Source organism: Scyliorhinus torazame, chromosome 13, assembly GCF_047496885.1.
Source record: "Scyliorhinus torazame isolate Kashiwa2021f chromosome 13, sScyTor2.1, whole genome shotgun sequence".
Lineage (NCBI taxonomy): Eukaryota > Metazoa > Chordata > Chondrichthyes > Carcharhiniformes > Scyliorhinidae > Scyliorhinus > Scyliorhinus torazame.
This window is the reverse complement of record NC_092719.1, coordinates 108,250,246-108,276,012: the sequence shown is the minus strand read 5'-3', so window position 1 is coordinate 108,276,012 and position 25,767 is coordinate 108,250,246.

Sequence of the window (25,767 nt, the reverse complement as noted above, 5' to 3'; positions counted from 1 at the left end):
ACGCACACTGAGACATACACTGAGACACACACTGAGACACTGAGACACACACTGAGACACACACTGAGACACTGAGACACACACTGAGACACACACTGAGACACACACTGGGACACGCACTGAGACACTGAGGCACACATTGAGACACTGAGAAACACACTGAGACACACACTGAGACGCACACTGAGACACACACTGAGATAAACACTGAGACACAACTGAGACACACACTGAGACGCACACTGAGACACTGAGACGCACACTGAGACACACACTGAGACACACATTGAGACACTCACTGAGACATTGAGACGCACACTGAGACACACACTGAGATGCACACTGAGACACTGAGATGCACACTTAGACACACACTGAGACGCACACTGAGACAAACACTGAGACACACACTGAGACACACACTGAGACATTGAGACGCACACTGTGAAACACACTGAGACACACACTGAGATGCACACTGAGACACTGAGACTCACACTGAGACACACACTGAGATGCACACTGAGACACTGAGACGCACACTGAGAAACACTCTGAGACACTGAGACACACACTGAGACACACACTGAAACACACACATGAGACACACACTGAGACACACACTGAGACACTGAGACGCACACTGAGACACACACTGAGACGCACACTGAGACAAACACTGAGACACACACTGAGACACACACTGAGACATTGAGACGCACACTGTGAAACACACTGAGACACACACTGAGATGCACACTGAGGCACTGAGACTCACACTGAGACATTGAGACGCACACTGAGACACACACTGAGATGCACACTGAGACACACACTGAGAGGCACGCTGAGACGCACACTAAGACACACGCTGAGACACACACTGAGGCGCACACTGAGACACACACTGAGACACACACTGAGATGCACACTGAGACACTGAGACGCACACTGAGACACACACTGAGACCCACACGGAGACACACACTGAGACACGCACTGAGACACACACTGAGACACTGAGACGCACACTGTGACACACACTGAGACACACACTGAAACACACACTGAGACCCACACTGAAACACACACTGAGACACAAACTGAAACACACACTGAAACACACACTGAGACCTACACTGAGACACACACTGAGACGCACACAGAGACATTGAGGCGCACACTGAGACGCACACTGAGACACACACTGAGACACACACTGAGACACTGAGGCGCCCACTGAGACACTGAGACACACACTGAGATGCACACTGAGACACTGAGACGCAATCTGAGACACACACTGAGACGCACACTGAGCCAAACACTGAGACACACACTGAGACATTGAGACGCACACTGAGCCAAACACTGAGAAACACACTGAGACACACACTGAGATGCACACTGAGACACTGAGACTCACACTGAGACACTGAGACGCACACTGAGACACACACTGAGATGCACACTGAGACACTGAGACTCACACTGAGACACTGAGATGCACACTGAGACACACACTGAGACGCACACTGTGACAAACACTGAGACACACACTGAGACACACACTGAGACATTGAGACGCACACTGTGAAACACACTGAGACACACACTGAGATGCACACTGAGACACTGAGACACACACTGAGACATTGAGACGCACACTGAGACACACACTGAGATGCACACTGAGACACTGAGACACACACTGAGACGCACAATGAGACACACACTGAGACGCACACTGAGACACACAGTGAGAGGCACACTGAGACGCACACTGAGACACACGCTGAGACACACACTGAGGCGCACACTGAGACACACACTGAGACACACACTGAGATGCACACTGAGACATACACTGAGACACACACTGAGACACTGAGACACACACTGAGACACACACTGAGACACTGAGACACACACTGAGACACACACTGAGACACACACTGGGACACGCACTGAGACACTGAGGCACACATTGAGACACTGAGAAACACACTGAGACACACACTGAGACGCACACTGAGACACACACTGAGACAAACACTGAGACACAACTGAGACTCACACTGAGACGCACACTGAGACATTGAGACGCACACTGAGACACACACTGAGACACACACTGAGAGGCACACTGAGACACTGAGACGCACACTGAGACACACACTGAGACACACATTGAGACAGTCACTGAGACATTGAGACGCACACTGAGACACACACTGAGATGCACACTGAGACACTGAGATGCACACTGAGACACACACTGAGACGCACACTGAGACAAACACTGAGACACACACTGAGACACACACTGAGACATTGAGACGCACACTGTGAAACACACTGAGACACACACTGAGATGCACACTGAGACACTGAGACGCACACTGAGACACACTCTGAGACACTGAGACACACACTGAGACACACACTGAAACACACACATGAGACACACACTGAGACACACACTGAGACACTGAGACGCACACTGAGACACACACTGAGACGCACACTGAGACAAACACTGAGACACACACTGAGACACACACTGAGACATTGAGACGCACACTGTGAAACACACTGAGACACACACTGAGATGCACACTGAGGCACTGAGACTCACACTGAGACATTGAGACGCACACTGAGACACACACTGAGATGCACACTGAGACACACACTGAGAGGCACGCTGAGACGCACACTGAGACACACGCTGAGACACACACTGAGGCGCACACTGAGACACACACTGAGACACACACTGAGATGCACACTGAGACACTGAGACGCACACTGAGACACACACTGAGACCCACACGGAGACACACACTGAGACACACACTGAGACACTGAGACGCACACTGTGACACACACTGAGACACACACTGAAACACACACTGAGACCCACACTGAAACACACACTGAGACACAAACTGAAACACACACTGAAACACACACTGAGACACACAGTGAGACACTGAGGCGCCCACTGAGACACTGAGACACACACTGAGATGCACACTGAGACACTGAGACGCACACTGAGACACACACTGAGACGCACACTGAGACACACACTGAGACACTGAGGCGCCCACTGAGACACTGAGACACACACTGAGATGCACACTGAGACACTGAGATGCACACTGAGACACACAATGAGACGCACTATGAGACAAACACTGAGACACACACTGAGACATTGAGACGCACACTGTGAAACACACTGAGACACACACTGAGATGCACACTGAGACACTGAGACTCACACTGAGACACTGAGACGCACACTGAGACACACACTGAGATGCACACTGAGACACTGAGACTCACACTGAGACACTGAGATGCACACTGAGACACACACTGAGACGCACACTGAGACAAACACTGAGACACACACTGAGACACACACTGAGACATTGAGACTCACACTGTGAAACACACTGAGACACACACTGAGATGCACACTGAGACACTGAGACTCACACTGAGACACTGAGATGCACACTGAGACACACACTGAGACGCACACTGAGACAAACACTGAGACGCACACTGAGACACACACTGAGATGCACACTGAGACACTGAGACACACACTGAGACATTGAGACGCACACTGAGACACACACTGAGATGCACACTGAGACACTGAGACACACACTGAGACGCACAATGAGACACACACTGAGACGCACACTGAGACACACAGTGAGAGGCACACTGAGACGCACACTGAGACACACGCTGAGACACACACTGAGGCGCACACTGAGACACATACTGAGACACACACTGAGATGCACACTGAGACATTGAGACGCACACTGAGACGCACACTGAGACACACACTGAGACCCACACGGAGACACACACTGAGACACACACTGAGACACTGATACGCACACTGAGACACACACTGAGACACACACTGAAACACACACTGAGACGCACACTGAAACACACACTGAGACACAAACTGAAACACACACTGAAACACACACTGAGACCTACACTGAGACACACACTGAGACGCACACTGAGACATTGAGACGCACACTGAGACACACACTGAGACACACACTGAGACACTGAGGCACCCACTGAGACACTGAGACATACACTGAGACACACACTGAGACACTGAGACACACACTGAGACACTGAGATACACACTGAGACACACACTGAGAAACACACTGAGACGCACACTGAGGCATTGAGAAGCACACTGAGACACACACTGAGACACACACTGAGACACTGAGGCACCCACTGAGACACTGAGACATACACTGAGACACACACTGAGACGCACACTGAGACACACACAGAGACACTGAGACACACACTGAGACACACACTGAGACACACACAGAGACACTGAGAGATACACTGAGACACTGAGACACACACTGAGACACACACTGGGACACTCACTGAGACACTGAGACACACACTGAGACACACACTGAGACACACACTGAGACGCACACTGAGACACTGAGACACACACTGAGACATTGAGACACACACTGAGAAACACACAGAGACACTGAGACACACACTGAGACACACACTGAGACACACACTGAGACACTGAGGCACCCACTGAGACACTGAGACATACACTGAGACACACACTGAGACACTGAGACACAAACTGAAACACACACTGAAACACACACTGAGACACACACTGAGACACTGAGGCGCCCACTGAGACACTGAGACACACACTGGGATGCACACTGAGACACTGAGACGCACACTGAGACACACACTGAGACGCACACTGAGACACACACTGAGACACTGAGGCGCCCACTGAGACACTGAGACACACACTGAGATGCACACTGAGACACTGAGACGCACACTGAGACACACAATGAGACGCACTATGAGACAAACACTGAGACACACACTGAGACATTGAGACGCACACTGTGAAACACACTGAGACACACACTGAGATGCACACTGAGACACTGAGACTCACACTGAGACACTGAGACGCACACTGAGACACACACTGAGATGCACACTGAGACACTGAGACTCACACTGAGACACTGAGATGCACACTGAGACACACACTGAGACGCACACTGAGACAAACACTGAGACACACACTGAGACACACACTGAGACATTGAGACGCACACTGTGAAACACACTGAGACACACACTGAGATGCACACTGAGACACTGAGACTCACACTGAGACACTGAGATGCACACTGAGACACACACTGAGACGCACACTGAGACAAACACTGAGACGCACACTGAGACACACACTGAGATGCACACTGAGACACTGAGACACACACTGAGACATTGAGACGCACACTGAGACACACACTGAGATGCACACTGAGACACTGAGACACACACTGAGACGCACAATGAGACACACACTGAGACGCACACTGAGACACACAGTGAGAGGCACACTGAGACGCACACTGAGACACACGCTGAGACACACACTGAGGCGCACACTGAGACACATACTGAGACACACACTGAGATGCACACTGAGACATTGAGACGCACACTGAGACGCACACTGAGACACACACTGAGACCCACACGGAGACACACACTGAGACACACACTGAGACACTGATACGCACACTGAGACACACACTGAGACACACACTGAAACACACACTGAGACACAAACTGAAACACACACTGAAACACACACTGAGACCTACACTGAGACACACACTGAGACGCACACTGAGACATTGAGACGCACACTGAGACACACACTGAGACACACACTGAGACACTGAGGCACCCACTGAGACACTGAGACATACACTGAGACACACACTGAGACACTGAGACACACACTGAGACACTGAGATGCACACTGAGACACACACTGAGACGCACACTGAGACAAACACTGAGACACACACTGAGACACACACTGAGACATTGAGACGCACACTGTGAAACACACTGAGACACACACTGAGATGCACTCTGAGACACTGAGACGCACACTGAGACACACTCTGAGACACTGAGACACACACTGAGACACACACTGAAACACACACATGAGACACACACTGAGACACACACTGAGACACTGAGACGCACACTGAGACACACACTGAGACGCACACTGAGACAAACACTGAGACACACACTGAGACACACACTGAGACATTGAGACGCACACTGTGAAACACACTGAGACACACACTGAGATGCACACTGAGGCACTGAGACTCACACTGAGACATTGAGACGCACACTGAGACACACACTGAGATGCACACTGAGACACACACTGAGAGGCACGCTGAGACGCACACTGAGACACACGCTGAGACACACACTGAGGCGCACACTGAGACACACACTGAGACACACACTGAGATGCACACTGAGACACTGAGACGCACACTGAGACACACACTGAGACCCACACGGAGACACACACTGAGACACACACTGAGACACTGAGACGCACACTGTGACACACACTGAGACACACACTGAAACACACACTGAGACCCACACTGAAACACACACTGAGACACAAACTGAAACACACACTGAAACACACACTGAGACACACACTGAGACACTGAGGCGCCCACTGAGACACTGAGACACACACTGAGATGCACACTGAGACACTGAGACGCACACTGAGACACACACTGAGACGCACACTGAGACACACACTGAGACACTGAGGCGCCCACTGAGACACTGAGACACACACTGAGATGCACACTGAGACACTGAGACGCACACTGAGACACACAATGAGACGCACTATGAGACAAACACTGAGACACACACTGAGACATTGAGACGCACACTGTGAAACACACTGAGACACACACTGAGATGCACACTGAGACACTGAGACTCACACTGAGACACTGAGACGCACACTGAGACACACACTGAGAAGCACACTGAGACACTGAGACTCACACTGAGACACTGAGATGCACACTGAGACACACACTGAGACGCACACTGAGACAAACACTGAGACACACACTGAGACACACACTGAGACATTGAGACGCACACTGTGAAACACACTGAGACACACACTGAGATGCACACTGAGACACTGAGACTCATACTGAGACACTGAGATGCACACTGAGACACACACTGAGACGCACACTGAGACAAACACTGAGACGCACACTGAGACACACACTGAGATGCACACTGAGACACTGAGACACACACTGAGACATTGAGACGCACACTGAGACACACACTGAGATGCACACTGAGACACTGAGACACACACTGAGACGCACAATGAGACACACACTGAGACGCACACTGAGACACACAGTGAGAGGCACACTGAGACGCACACTGAGACACACGCTGAGACACACACTGAGGCGCACACTGAGACACATACTGAGACACACACTGAGATGCACACTGAGACATTGAGACGCACACTGAGACGCACACTGAGACACACAATGAGACGCACTATGAGACAAACACTGAGACACACACTGAGACATTGAGACGCACACTGTGAAACACACTGAGACACACACTGAGATGCACACTGAGACACTGAGACTCACACTGAGACACTGAGACGCACACTGAGACACACACTGAGGCGCACACTGAGACACACACTGAGATGCACACTGAGACGCACACTGAGACTCACACTGAGACACACACTGAGACACACACTGAGATGCACACTGAGACACTGAGACACACACTGAGACACACACTGAGACGCACACTGAGACACACACTGAGACGCACACTGAGACATTGAGACGCACACTGAGACACACACTGAGACGCACACTAAGACACACACTGAGACGCACACTGAGACATTGATACGCACACTGAAACACACACTGAGACACACACTGAGACGCACACTGAGACACACACTGAGACACTGAGACGCACACTGAGAAACACGCTGAGACACACACTGAGACACACACTGAGACGCACACTGAGACGCGCACTGAGACACACACTGAGACACACACTGAGACACACACTGAGAGGCACACTGAGACGCACACTGAGACACACGCTGAGGCACACACTGATACGCACACTGAGACACACACTGAGACACACACTGAGATGCACACTGAGACACTGAGATGCACACTGAGACACACACTGAAACGCACACTGAGACACACACTGAGACGCACACTGAAACACACACTGATACCCACACTGAGACACAGACTGAGACACACACTGAAACACACACTGAGACACACACTGAGACACTGAGACATACACTGAGACACACACTGAGACACTGAGACACACACTGAGACACACACTGAGACACTGAGACACACACTGAGACACACACTGAGACACACACTGGGACACGCACTGAGACACTGAGGCACACATTGAGACACTGAGAAACACACTGAGACACACACTGAGACGCACACTGAGACACACACTGAGACAAACACTGAGACACAACTGAGACACACACTGAGACGCACACTGAGACATTGAGACGCACACTGAGACACACACTGAGACACACACTGAGAGGCACACTGAGACACTGAGACGCACACTGAGACACACACTGAGACACACATTGAGACACTCACTGAGACATTGAGACGCACACTGAGACACACACTGAGATGCACACTGAGACACTGAGATGCACACTGAGACACACACTGAGACGCACACTGAGACAAACACTGAGACACACACTGAGACACACACTGAGACATTGAGACGCACACTGTGAAACACACTGAGACACACACTGAGATGCACACTGAGACACTGAGACTCACACTGAGACACACACTGAGATGCACACTGAGACACTGAGACGCACACTGAGAAACACTCTGAGACACTGAGACACACACTGAGACACACACTGAAACACACACATGAGACACACACTGAGACACACACTGAGACACTGAGACGCACACTGAGACACACACTGAGACGCACACTGAGACAAACACTGAGACACACACTGAGACACACACTGAGACATTGAGACGCACACTGTGAAACACACTGAGACACACACTGAGATGCACACTGAGGCACTGAGACTCACACTGAGACATTGAGACGCACACTGAGACACACACTGAGATGCACACTGAGACACACACTGAGAGGCACGCTGAGACGCACACTGAGACACACGCTGAGACACACACTGAGGCGCACACTGAGACACACACTGAGACACACACTGAGACCCACATGGAGACACACACTGAGACACGCACTGAGACACACACTGAGACGCACACTGTGACACACACTGAGACACACACTGAAACACACACTGAGACCCACACTGAAACACACACTGAGACACAAACTGAAACACACACTGAAACACACACTGAGACCTACACTGAGACACACACTGAGACGCACACTGAGACATTGAGACGCACACTGTGACACACACTGAGACACACACTGAGACACACACTGAGACACAAACTGAAACACACACTGAAACACACACTGAGACCTACACTGAGACACACACTGAGACGCACACAGAGACATTGAGGCGCACACTGAGACGCACACTGAGACACACACTGAGACACACACTGAGACACTGAGGCGCCCACTGAGACACTGAGACACACACTGAGATGCACACTGAGACACTGAGACGCAATCTGAGACACACACTGAGACGCACACTGAGACAAACACTGAGACACACACTGAGACATTGAGACGCACACTGTGAAACACACTGAGACACACACTGAGATGCACACTGAGACACTGAGACTCACACTGAGACACTGAGACGCACACTGAGACACACACTGAGACGCACACTGAGACACTGAGACTCACACTGAGACACTGAGATGCACACTGAGACACACACTGAGACGCACACTGAGACAAACACTGAGACACACACTGAGACACACACTGAGACATTGAGACGCACACTGTGAAACACACTGAGACACACACTGAGATGCACACTGAGACACTGAGACACACACTGAGACATTGAGACGCACACTGAGACACACACTGAGATGCACACTGAGACACTGAGACACACACTGAGACGCACAATGAGACACACACTGAGACGCACACTGAGACACACAGTGAGAAGCACACTGAGACGCACACTGAGACACACGCTGAGACACACACTGAGGCGCACACTGAGGCACACACTGAGACACACACTGAGATGCACACTGAGACATACACTGAGACACACACTGAGACACTGAGACTCACACTGAGACACACACTGAGACACTGAGACACACACTGAGACACACACTGAGACACACACTGGGACACGCACTGAGACACTGAGGCACACATTGAGACACTGAGAAACACACTGAGACACACACTGAGACGCACACTGAGACACACACTGAGACAAACACTGAGACACAACTGAGACTCACACTGAGACGCACACTGAGACATTGAGACGCACACTGAGACACACACTGAGACACACACTGAGAGGCACACTGAGACACTGAGACGCACACTGAGACACACACTGAGACACACATTGAGACAGTCACTGAGACATTGAGACGCACACTGAGACACACACTGAGATGCACACTGAGACACTGAGATGCACACTGAGACACACACTGAGACGCACACTGAGACAAACACTGAGACACACACTGAGACACACACTGAGACATTGAGACGCACACTGTGAAACACACTGAGACACACACTGAGATGCACTCTGAGACACTGAGACGCACACTGAGACACACTCTGAGACACTGAGACACACACTGAGACACACACTGAAACACACACATGAGACACACACTGAGACACACACTGAGACACTGAGACGCACACTGAGACACACACTGAGACGCACACTGAGACAAACACTGAGACACACACTGAGACACACACTGAGACATTGAGACGCACACTGTGAAACACACTGAGACACACACTGAGATGCACACTGAGGCACTGAGACTCACACTGAGACATTGAGACGCACACTGAGACACACACTGAGATGCACACTGAGACACACACTGAGAGGCACGCTGAGACGCACACTGAGACACACGCTGAGACACACACTGAGGCGCACACTGAGACACACACTGAGACACACACTGAGATGCACACTGAGACACTGAGACGCACACTGAGACACACACTGAGACCCACACGGAGACACACACTGAGACACACACTGAGACACTGAGACGCACACTGTGACACACACTGAGACACACACTGAAACACACACTGAGACCCACACTGAAACACACACTGAGACACAAACTGAAACACACACTGAAACACACACTGAGACACACACTGAGACACTGAGGCGCCCACTGAGACACTGAGACACACACTGAGATGCACACTGAGACACTGAGACGCACACTGAGACACACACTGAGACGCACACTGAGACACACACTGAGACACTGAGGCGCCCACTGAGACACTGAGACACACACTGAGATGCACACTGAGACACTGAGACGCACACTGAGACACACAATGAGACGCACTATGAGACAAACACTGAGACACACACTGAGACATTGAGACGCACACTGTGAAACACACTGAGACACACACTGAGATGCACACTGAGACACTGAGACTCACACTGAGACACTGAGACGCACACTGAGACACACACTGAGAAGCACACTGAGACACTGAGACTCACACTGAGACACTGAGATGCACACTGAGACACACACTGAGACGCACACTGAGACACTGAGGCGCCCACTGAGACACTGAGACACACACTGAGATGCACACTGAGACACTGAGACGCACACTGAGACACACAATGAGACGCACTATGAGACAAACACTGAGACACACACTGAGACATTGAGACGCACACTGTGAAACACACTGAGACACACACTGAGACACTGAGACGCACACTGAGACACACACTGAGACGCACACTGAGACACACACTGAGACACTGAGGCGCCCACTGAGACACTGAGACACACACTGAGATGCACACTGAGACACTGAGACGCACACTGAGACACACAATGAGACGCACTATGAGACAAACACTGAGACACACACTGAGACATTGAGACGCACACTGTGAAACACACTGAGACACACACTGAGATGCACACTGAGACACTGAGACTCACACTGAGACACTGAGACGCACACTGAGACACACACTGAGAAGCACACTGAGACACTGAGACTCACACTGAGACACTGAGATGCACACTGAGACACACACTGAGACGCACACTGAGACAAACACTGAGACACACACTGAGACACACACTGAGACATTGAGACGCACACTGTGAAACACACTGAGACACACACTGAGATGCACACTGAGACACTGAGACTCATACTGAGACACTGAGATGCACACTGAGACACACACTGAGACGCACACTGAGACAAACACTGAGACGCACACTGAGACACACACTGAGATGCACACTGAGACACTGAGACACACACTGAGACATTGAGACGCACACTGAGACACACACTGAGATGCACACTGAGACACTGAGACACACACTGAGACGCACAATGAGACACACACTGAGACGCACACTGAGACACACAGTGAGAGGCACACTGAGACGCACACTGAGACACACGCTGAGACACACACTGAGGCGCACACTGAGACACATACTGAGACACACACTGAGATGCACACTGAGACATTGAGACGCACACTGAGACGCACACTGAGACACACAATGAGACGCACTATGAGACAAACACTGAGACACACACTGAGACATTGAGACGCACACTGTGAAACACACTGAGACACACACTGAGATGCACACTGAGACACTGAGACTCACACTGAGACACTGAGACGCACACTGAGACACACACTGAGAAGCACACTGAGACACTGAGACTCACACTGAGACACTGAGATGCACACTGAGACACACACTGAGACGCACACTGAGACAAACACTGAGACACACACTGAGACACACACTGAGACATTGAGATGCACACTGTGAAACACACTGAGACACACACTGAGATGCACACTGAGACACTGAGACTCATACTGAGACACTGAGATGCACACTGAGACACACACTGAGACGCACACTGAGACAAACACTGAGGCGCACACTGAGACACACACTGAGATGCACACTGAGACACTGAGACACACACTGAGACATTGAGACGCACACTGAGACACACACTGAGATGCACACTGAGACACTGAGACACACACTGAGACGCACAATGAGACACACACTGAGACGCACACTGAGACACACAGTGAGAGGCACACTGAGACGCACACTGAGACACACGCTGAGACACACACTGAGGCGCACACTGAGACACATACTGAGACACACACTGAGATGCACACTGAGACATTGAGACGCACACTGAGACGCACACTGAGACACACACTGAGACCCACACGGAGACACACACTGAGACACACACTGAGACACTGATACGCACACTGAGACACACACTGAGACACACACTGAAACACACACTGAGACGCACACTGAAACACACACTGAGACACAAACTGAAACACACACTGAAACACACACTGAGACCTACACTGAGACACACACTGAGACGCACACTGAGACATTGAGACGCACACTGTGACACACACTGAGACACACACTGAGACACACACTGAGACACTGAGGCACCCACTGAGACACTGAGACATACACTGAGACACACACTGAGACACTGAGACACACACTGAGACACTGAGATACACACTGAGACACACACTGAGAAACACACTGAGACGCACACTGAGGCATTGAGAAGCACACTGAGACACACACTGAGACACACACTGAGACACTGAGGCACCCACTGAGACACAGAGACATACACTGAGACACACACTGAGACGCACACTGAGACACACACAGAGACACTGAGACACACACTGAGACACACACTGAGACACACACAGAGACACTGAGAGATACACTGAGACACTGAGACACACACTGAGACACACACTGGGACACTCACTGAGACACTGAGACACACACTGAGACACACACTGAGACACACACTGAGACGCACACTGAGACACTGAGACACACACTGAGACATTGAGACACACACTGAGAAACACACAGAGACACTGAGACACACACTGAGACACACACTGAGACACACACTGAGACACTGAGACACACACTGGGACACTCACTGAGACACTGAGACACACACTGAGACACATTCTGAGGCACACACTGAGACACACACTGAGACACACACGAAGACACACACTGAGACAGTGAGACACACACGGAGACACACACTGAGACAGTGAGACACACACCGAGACACTGAGGCACCCACTGAGACACACACTGAGACACTGAGACACACACTGAGACACACACTGAGACACTGAGACACACACAGAGACACACACTGGGACACACAATGAGACATGAGGCACACACTGAGACACTGAGACACACACTGAGACACACAGTGAGACACACATTGAGATGCACACTGACACGCACACTGAGACGCACACTGAGATGCATACTGAGACGCACACTGAGACACACACTGAGACACACACTGAGACGCACACTGAGACACACGCTGAGACGCACACTGAGACGCACACTGAGACGCACGCTGAGACACACACTGAGACACACATTGAGACACACACTGAGACACACGCTGAGACACCCACTGAGATGCACATTGAGACACACACTGAGACACACACTGAGACGCACACTGAGACGCACACTGAGACGCACACTAAGACACACACTGAGACGCACACTGAGACATTGAGACGCACACTGTGAAACACACTGAGACACACACTGAGATGCACACTGAGACACTGAGACTCACACTGAGACATTGAGACGCACACTGAGACACACACTGAGATGCACACTGAGACATTGAGACGCACACTGAGACACACACTGAGACACTAAGACACACACTGAGACACACACTGAAACACACACATGAGACACACACTGAGACACACACTGAGACACTGAGACGCACACTGAGACAGACACTGAGACGCACACTGAGACAAACACTGAGACACACACTGAGACACATTCTGAGACACACACTGAGACACACACTGAGACACACACGGAGACACACACTGAGACAGTGAGACACCCACGCAGACACACACTGAGACAGTGAGACACACACTGAGACACTGAGGCACCCACTGAGAAACACACTGAGACACTGAGACACACACTGGGGCACACACTGAGACACACACTGAGACACACAATGAGGCAGTGAGGCACACACTGAGACACTGAGACACACACTGAGACACACACTGAGACACACATTGAGATGCACACTGAGACGCACACTGAGATGCATACTGAGACGCACACTGAGACACACACTGAGACGCACACTGAGACACACGCTGAGACACACACTGAGACGCACACTGAGACGCACACTGAGACACACGCTGAGACACACACTGAGACACACATTGAGACACACACTGAGACACACGCTGAGACACACACTGAGATGCACACTGAGACACACACTGAGACACACACTGAGACGCACACTGAGACGCACACTGAGACATTGAGATGTACACTGAGACACACACTGAGACGCACACTAAGACACACACGGAGACGCGCACTGAGACATTGAGACGCACACTGAGAAACACGCTGAGACACACACTGAGACGCACACTGAGACACACACTGAGACACACACTGAGATGCACACTGAGACCTGAGACACACACTGAGACGCCCACTGATATGCACACTGAGACCTGAGACACACACTGAGACGCCCACTGATATGCACACTGAGACACACACTGAGACACACACTGAGACATTGAGACGCACACTGAGATGCACACTGAGACATTGAGACGCACACTGAGACACACACTGAGACACACACTGAGACACACACTGAGACACTGAGGCACCCACTGAGACACTGAGACATACACTGAGACACACACTGAGACACTGAGACACACACTGAGACACACACTGAGACACTGAGATACACACTGAGACACACACTGAAAAACACACTGAGACGCACACTGAGGCATTGAGAAGCACACTGAGACACACACTGAGACACACACTGAGACACTGAGGCACCCACTGAGACACTGAGATACACACTGAGACACACACTGAGAAACACACTGAGACGCACACTGAGGCATTGAGAAGCACACTGAGACACACACTGAGACACACACTGAGACACTGAGGCACCCACTGAGACACAGAGACATACACTGAGACACACACTGAGACGCACACTGAGACACACACAGAGACACTGAGACACACACTGAGACACACACTGAGACACACACAGAGACACTGAGAGATACACTGAGACACTGAGACACACACTGAGACACACACTGGGACACTCACTGAGACACTGAGACACACACTGAGACACACACTGAGACACACACTGAGACGCACACTGAGACACTGAGACACACACTGAGACATTGAGACACACACTGAGAAACACACAGAGACACTGAGACACACACTGAGACACACACTGAGACACACACTGAGACACTGAGACACACACTGGGACACTCACTGAGACACTGAGACACACACTGAGACACATTCTGAGGCACACACTGAGACACACACTGAGACACACACGAAGACACACACTGAGACAGTGAGACACACACGGAGACACACACTGAGACAGTGAGACACACACCGAGACACTGAGGCACCCACTGAGACACACACTGAGACACTGAGACACACACTGAGACACACACTGAGACACTGAGACACACACAGAGACACACACTGGGACACACAATGAGACATGAGGCACACACTGAGACACTGAGACACACACTGAGACACACAGTGAGACACACATTGAGATGCACACTGACACGCACACTGAGACGCACACTGAGATGCATACTGAGACGCACACTGAGACACACACTGAGACACACACTGAGACGCACACTGAGACACACGCTGAGACGCACACTGAGACGCACACTGAGACGCACGCTGAGACACACACTGAGACACACATTGAGACACACACTGAGACACACGCTGAGACACCCACTGAGATGCACACTGAGACACACACTGAGACACACACTGAGACGCACACTGAGACGCACACTGAGACGCACACTAAGACACACACTGAGACGCACACTGAGACATTGAGACGCACACTGTGAAACACACTGAGACACACACTGAGATGCACACTGAGACACTGAGACTCACACTGAGACATTGAGACGCACACTGAGACACACACTGAGATGCACACTGAGACATTGAGACGCACACTGAGACACACACTGAGACACTAAGACACACACTGAGACACACACTGAAACACACACATGAGACACACACTGAGACACTGAGACGCACACTGAGACAGACACTGAGACGCACACTGAGACAAACACTGAGACACACACTGAGACACATTCTGAGACACACACTGAGACACACACTGAGACACACACGGAGACACACACTGAGACAGTGAGACACCCACGCAGACACACACTGAGACAGTGAGACACACACTGAGACACTGAGGCACCCACTGAGAAACACACTGAGACACTGAGACATGAGACACACACTGAGACACACACTGAGACACTGAAACACACACTGGGGCACACACTGAGACACACACTGAGACACACAATGAGACAGTGAGGCACACACTGAGACACTGAGACACACACTGAGACACACACTGAGACACACATTGAGATGCACACTGAGACGCACACTGAGATGCATACTGAGACGCACACTGAGACACACACTGAGACGCACACTGAGACACACGCTGAGACACACACTGAGACGCACACTGAGACGCACACTGAGACACACGCTGAGACACACACTGAGACACACATTGAGACACACACTGAGACACACGCTGAGACACACACTGAGATGCACACTGAGACACACACTGAGACACACACTGAGACGCACACTGAGACGCACACTGAGACATTGAGATGTACACTGAGACACACACTGAGACGCACACTAAGACACACACGGAGACGCGCACTGAGACATTGAGACGCACACTGAGAAACACGCTGAGACACACACTGAGACGCACACTGAGACACACACTGAGACACACACTGAGATGCACACTGAGACCTGAGACACACACTGAGACGCCCACTGATATGCACACTGAGACCTGAGACACACACTGAGACGCCCACTGATATGCACACTGAGACACACACTGAGACACACACTGAGACATTGAGACGCACACTGAGATGCACACTGAGACATTGAGACGCACACTGAGACACACACTGAGACACACACTGAGACACACACTGAGACACTGAGGCACCCACTGAGACACTGAGACATACACTGAGACACACACTGAGACACTGAGACACACACTGAGACACACACTGAGACACTGAGATACACACTGAGACACACACTGAAAAACACACTGAGACGCACACTGAGGCATTGAGAAGCACACTGAGACACACACTGAGACACACACTGAGACACTGAGGCACCCACTGAGACACTGAGACATACACTGAGACACACACTGAGACGCACACTGAGACACACACAGAGACACTGAGACACACACTGAGACACACACTGAGACACACACAGAGACACTGAGAGACACACTGAGACACTGAGACACACACTGAGACACACACTGGGACACTCACTGAGACACTGAGACACACACTGAGACACACACTGAGACACACACTGAGACGCACACTGAGACACTGAGACACACACTGAGACACTGAGAGACACACTGAGAAACACACAGAGACACTGAGACACACACTGAGACACACACTGAGACACTGAGACACACACTGGGACACTCACTGAGACACTGAGACACACACTGAGACACATTCTGAGGCACACACTGAGACACACACTGAGACACACACGAAGACACACACTGAGACAGTGAGACACACACGGAGACACACACTGAGACAGTGAGACACACACTGAGACACTGAGGCACCCACTGAGACACACACTGAGACACTGAGACACACACTGAGACACACACTGAGACACTGAAACACACACTGGGACACACACTGAGACACACACTGAGACACTGAGACACACACTGAGACACACACTGGGACACACAATGAGACAGTGAGGCACACACTGAGACACTGAGACACACACTGAGACACACACTGAGACACACATTGAGATGCACACTGAGACGCACACTGAGACGCACACTGAGATGCATACTGAGACGCACACTGAGACACACACTGAGACACACACTGAGACGCACACTGAGACACGCTGAGACGCACACTGAGACGCACACTGAGACGCACGCTGAGACACACACTGAGACACACATTGAGACACACACTGAGACACACGCTGAGACACCCACTGAGATGCACACTGAGACACACACTGAGACACACACTGAGACGCACACTGAGACATTGAGACACACACTGAGACACATACTGAGACGCACACTAAGACACACGCTGAGACGCACACTGAGACATTGAGACGCACACTGAGGCACACACTGAGACGCACACTAAGACACTGAGACGCACACTGAGACACACACTGAGACACAAAGACACACACTGAGACACACACTGAAACACACACATGAGACACACACTGAGACACACACTGAGACACTGAGATGCACACTGAGACATTGAGACGCACACTGAGACACACACTGAGATGCACACTGAGACACTGAGACTCACACTGAGACATTGAGACGCACACTGAGACACACACTGAGATGCACACTGAGACACTGAGACGCACACTGAGACACACACTGAGACACAAAGACACACACTGAGACACACACTGAAACACACACATGAGACACACACTGAGACACACACTGAGACACTGAGATGCACACTGAGACAGACACTGAGACGCACACTGAGACAAACACTGAGACACATTCTGAGACACACACTGAGACACACACTGAGACACACACTGAGACAGTGAGACACCCACGCATACACACACTGAGACAGTGAGACACACACTGAGACACTGAGGCACCCACTGAGACACACACTAAGACACTGAGACATGAGACACACACTGAGACACACACTGAGACACTGAAACACACACTGGGGCACACACTGAGACACACACTGAGACACACACTGAGACACACACTGGGACACACAATGAGACAGTGAGGAACACACTGAGACACTGAGACACACACTGAGACACACACTGAGACACACATTGAGATGCACACTGAGACGCACACTGAGATGCATACTGAGACGCACACTGAGACACACACTGAGATGCACACTGAGACACACGTTGAGACACACACTGAGACGCACACTGAGACGCACACTGAGACACACGCTGAGACACACACTGAGACACACATTGAGACACACACTGAGACACACGCTGAGACACACACTGAGATGCGCACTGAGACACACACTGAGACACACACTGAGACGCACACTGAGACGCACACTGAGACATTGAGACGCACACTGAGACACACACTGAGACGCACACTAAGACACACACGGAGACGCACACTGAGACATTGAGACGCACACTGAGACACACGCTGAGACACACACTGAGACGCACACTGAGACACACACTGAGACACACACTGAGATGCACACTGAGACCTGAGACACACACTGAGACGCACACTGAGACCTGAGACACACACTGAGACGCCCACTGATATGCACACTGAGACACACACTGAGACACACACTGAGACATTGAGACGCACACTGAGACACACACTGAGACACACACTGAGATGCACACTGAGACCTGAGACACACACTGAGACGCCCACTGATATGCACACTGAGACACACACTGAGACATTGAGACGCACACTGAGACACACACTGAGATGCACACTGAGACACTGAGACGCACACTGAGACACACACTGAGACGCACACTGAGACAAACACTGAGACACACACTGAGACATTGAGACGCACACTGAGACACACACAGAGATGCACACTGAGACACTGAGACGCACACTGTGACACACACTGAGGCGCACACTGAGACTCACACTGAGACACACACTGAGACACACACTGAGATGCACACTGAGAGTCATACTGAGACACACACTGAGACACACACTGAAATGCACACTGAGACGCACACTGAGACTCACACTGAGACACACACTGAGACACACACTGAGATGCACACTGAGACACTGAGACACACACTGAGACACACACTGAGACGCACACTGAGACACACACTGAGACGCACACTGAGACATTGAGACGCACACTGAGACACACACTGAGACGCACACTAAGACACACACTGAGGCGCACACTGAGACATTGATACGCACACTGAAACACACACTGAGACACACACTGAGATGCACACTGAGGCACTGAGACTCACACTGAGACATTGAGACGCACACTGAGACGCACACTGAGATGCACACTGAGACACTGAGACACACACTGAGACGCACACTGAGACACACACTGAGACACTGAGACGCACACTGAGAAACACACTGAGACACACACTGAGACGCACACTGAGTCACTGAGACGCGCACTGAGACACACACTGAGACACACACTGAGACACACACTGAGAGGCACACTGAGACGCACACTGAGACACACGCTGAGACACACACTGATACGCACACTGAGACACACACTGAGACACACACTGAGACGCACACTGAGACACTGAGATGCACACTGAGACACACACTGAAACGCACACTGAGACACACACTGAGACGCACACTGAAACACACACTGCTACCCACACTGAGACACACACTGAGACACACACTGAGACACTAAGACATACACTGAGACACATACTGAGACACTGAGACACACACTGAGACACACACTGAGACACTGAGACACACACTGAGACACACACTGAGACACACACTGGGACACGCACTGAGACACTGAGGCACACATTGAGACACTGAGAAACACACTGAGACACACACTGAGACGCACACTGAGACACACACTGAGACAAACACTGAGACACAACTGAGACACACACTGAGACGCACACTGAGACATTGAGACGCACACTGAGACACACACTGAGAGGCACACTGAGACACTGAGACGCACATTGAGACACACACTGAGACACACATTGAGACACTCACTGAGACATTGAGACGCACACTGAGACACACACTGAGATGCACACTGAGACACTGAGATGCACACTGAGACACACACTGAGACGCACACTGAGACAAACACTGAGACACACACTGAGACACACACTGAGACATTGAGACGCACACTGTGAAACACACTGAGACACACACTGAGATGCACACTGAGACACTGAGACTAACACTGAGACACACACTGAGATGCACACTGAGACACTGAGACGCACACTGAGACACACTCTGAGACACACACTGAGACACACACTGAAACACACACATGAGACACACACTGAGACACACACTGAGACACTGAGACGCATACTGAGACACACACTGAGACGCACACTGAGACAAACACTGAGACACACACTGAGACACACACTGAGACATTGAGACGCACACTGTGAAACACACTGAGACACACACTGAGATGCACACTGAGGCACTGAGACTCACACTGAGACATTGAGACGCACACTGAGACACACACTGAGATGCACACTGAGACACTGAGACACACACTGATACACTGAGACGCACACTGAGACACACACTGAGACACACACAGAGACACTGAGAGACACACTGAGACACTGAGACACACACTGAGACACACACTGGGACACTCACTGAGACACTGAGACACACACTGAGACACACACTGAGACACACACTGAGACGCACACTGAGACACTGAGACACACACTGAGACACTGAGAGACACACTGAGAAACACACAGAGACACTGAGACACACACTGAGACACACACTGAGACACACACTGAGACACTGAGACACACACTGGGACACTCACTGAGACACTGAGACACACACTGAGACACATTCTGAGGCACACACTGAGACACACACTGAGACACACACGAAGACACACACTGAGACAGTGAGACACACACGGAGACACACACTGAGACAGTGAGACACACACTGAGACACTGAGGCACCCACTGAGACACACACTGAGACACTGAGACACACACTGAGACACACACTGAGACACTGAAACACACACTGGGACACACACTGAGAGACACACTGAGACACTGAGACACACACTGAGACACACACTGGGACACACAATGAGACAGTGAGGCACACACTGAGACACTGAGACACACACTGAGACACACACTGAGACACACATTGAGATGCACACTGAGACGCACACTGAGACGCACACTGAGATGCATACTGAGACGCACACTGAGACACACACTGAGACACACACTGAGACGCACACTGAGACACACGCTGAGACGCACACTGAGACGCACACTGAGACGCACGCTGAGACACACACTGAGACACACATTGAGACACACACTGAGACACACGCTGAGACACCCACTGAGATGCACACTGAGACACACACTGAGACACACACTGAGACGCACACTGAGACGCACACTGAGACATTGAGACGCACACTGAGACGCACACTAAGACACACACTGAGACGCACACTGAGACATTGAGACGCACACTGAGGCACACACTGAGACGCACACTAAGACACACACTGAGATGCATACTGAGACATTGAGACGCACACTGTGAAACACACTGAGACACACACTGAGATGCACACTGAGACACTGAGACTCACACTGAGACATTGAGACGCACACTGAGACACACACTGAGATGCACACTGAGACACTGAGACGCACACTGAGACACACACTGAGACACTAAGACACACACTGAGACACACACTGAAACACACACATGAGACACACACTGAGACACACACTGAGACACTGAGACGCACACTGAGACAGACACTGAGACGCACACTGAGACAAACACTGAGACACATTCTGAGACACACACTGAGACACACACTGAGACACACACGGAGACACACACTGAGACAGTGAGACATCCACGCAGACAAACACTGAGACAGTGAGACACACACTGAGACACTGAGGCACCCACTGAAACACACACTGAGACACTGAGACATGAGACACACACTGAGACACACACTGAGACACTGAAACACACACTGGGGCACACACTGAGACACACACTGAGACACTGAGACACACACTGAGACACACACTGGGATACACAATGAGACAGTGAGGCACACACTGAGACACTGAGACACACACTGAGACACACACTGAGACACACATTGAGATGCACACTGAGACGCACACTGAGATGCATACTGAGACGCACACTGAGACACACACTGAGACGCACACTGAGACACACGCTGAGACACACACTGAGACGCACACTGAGACGCAAACTGAGACACACGCTGAGACACACACTGAGACACACATTGAGACACACACTGAGACACACGCTGAGACACACACTGAGATGCACACTGAGACACACACTGAGACACACACTGAGACGCACACTGAGACGCACACTGAGACATTGAGACGCACACTGAGACACACACTGAGACGCACACTAAGACACACACGGAGACGCACACTGAGACATTGAGACGCACACTGAGACACACGCTGAGACACACACTGAGACGCACACTGAGACACACACTGAGACACACACTGAGATGCACACTGAGACCTGAGACACACACTGAGACGCCCACTGATATGCACACTGAGACACACACTGAGACGCACACTGAGACATTGAGACGCACACTGAGACACACACTGAGACACACACTGAGATGCACACTGAGACCTGAGACACACACTGAGACGCCCACTGATATGCACACTGAGACACACACTGAGACATTGAGACGCACACTGAGACACACACTGAGATGCACACTGAGACACTGAGACGCACACTGAGACACACACTGAGACGCACACTGAGACAAACACTGAGACACACACTGAGACATTGAGACGCACACTGAGACACACACAGAGATGCACACTGAGACACTGAGACGCACACTGTGACACACACTGAGGCGCACACTGAGACTCACACTGAGACACACACTGAGACACACACTGAGATGCACACTGAGAGTCATACTGAGACACACACTGAGACACACACTGAAATGCACACTGAGACGCACACTGAGACTCACACTGAGACACACACTGAGACACACACTGAGATGCACACTGAGACACTGAGACACACACTGAGACACACACTGAGACGCACACTGAGACACACACTGAGACGCACACTGAGACATTGAGACGCACACTGAGACACACACTGAGACGCACACTAAGACACACACTGAGACGCACACTGAGACATTGATACGCACACTGAAACACACACTGAGACACACACTGAGATGCACACTGAGGCACT